This window comes from Salmo salar, unplaced genomic scaffold, assembly GCF_965601325.2.
Source record: "Salmo salar unplaced genomic scaffold, fSalSal1 ptg000271l, whole genome shotgun sequence".
Lineage (NCBI taxonomy): Eukaryota > Metazoa > Chordata > Actinopteri > Salmoniformes > Salmonidae > Salmo > Salmo salar.
This window is the reverse complement of record NW_027675342.1, coordinates 742,501-743,697: the sequence shown is the minus strand read 5'-3', so window position 1 is coordinate 743,697 and position 1,197 is coordinate 742,501. Positions and strand designations below refer to the sequence as shown.

Sequence of the window (1,197 nt, the reverse complement as noted above, 5' to 3'; positions counted from 1 at the left end):
AGATGCACAGACTCTGGCTCTGATGCTGCAGGAGCAGCTGGATGCCATCAATGAGGAGATCAGGTAAGAGAACACACATCCGGTCGGCATTTCCACTCACCACCAAATATGGTGATGAGGAAGCCCAGTGGGCGGCAGTGGGAGAAGATGGAAGCAGTGGGAGAAGATGGAGGCAGTGGGAGAAGATGGAGGCAGTGGGAGGAGATGGAGGCAGTGGGAGAAGATGGAGGCAGTGGGAGGAGATGGAGGCAGTGGGAGAAGATGGAGGCAGTGGGAGGAGATGGAGGCAGTGGGAGAAGATGGAGGCAGTGGGAGAAGATGGAGGCAGTGGGAGAAGATGGAGGCAGTGGGAGAAGATGGAGGCAGTGGGAGAAGATGGAGGCAGTGGGAGGAGATGGAGGCAGTGGGAGAAGATGGAGGCAGTGGGAGGAGATGGAGGCAGTGGGAGAAGATGGAGGCAGTGGGAGAAGATGGAGGCAGTGGGAGAAGATGGAGGCAGTGGGAGAAGATGGAGGCAGTGGGAGAAGATGGAGGCAGTGGGAGGAGATGGAGGCAGTGGGAGAAGATGGAGCGAGATTAATTTTGACCGACATTCTGCACATTTTCTTATCGATGAAACATTTGATCTCAATACAGTTTTCTTTCCCCAAAACTACAATCTGTTATGAAACAGACTGGACAAAATGTTATGAAACAGACTGGACAAAATGTTATGAAACAGACTGGACAAAATGTTATGAAACAGACTGGACAAAATGTTATGAAACAGACTGGACAAAATGTTATGAAACAGACTGGACAAAATGTTATGAAACAGACTGGACAAAATGTTGTGTCCTTTGCCAAAGTTTCAGAAAATGGCACATTGTTTAGAACTAGTGCAGGGTGACAATGGAAATATGCAAATACATGCTACAACGCACCAATAGGATCTCGCTAGCTCGTGCTTGGCTCTGCCCACTATAATTAATTTGCTCCCATTGGATACGACAGGCTGTGGTCTATCTTGGGTTAGTTGTACAAGTCAGTGATGTAGTTATCATGTCTCTCTGTGGTGCAGGCTGATCCAGGTGGAGAGGGAGTCTGCTGACCTCAGGGCAGGTGAGATAGAGTCTCGTGTGAACAGCGGCAGCATGGACGGACTCAACGTTACACTCCGCCCCCGAACCATGCCAACCTCAGCTACAGCCCAATCAC

General features: G+C 50.0%; 1 protein-coding gene across 3 annotated transcripts in view; it reads left to right on the top strand.

Moving 5' to 3' along the window:
• Positions 1-1,197, top strand: part of LOC145867307 (liprin-alpha-4) — a 13,499-nt gene continuing 12,302 nt past the window's right edge. For all 3 annotated transcript variants that reach the window (XM_082971371.1, XM_082971370.1, XM_082971369.1), the window contains exons 1-2: positions 1-63; positions 1,061-1,101. The gene's annotated coding sequence lies outside the window, so the exon portion shown is untranslated. The remainder of the gene's footprint in view (positions 64-1,060; positions 1,102-1,197) is intronic.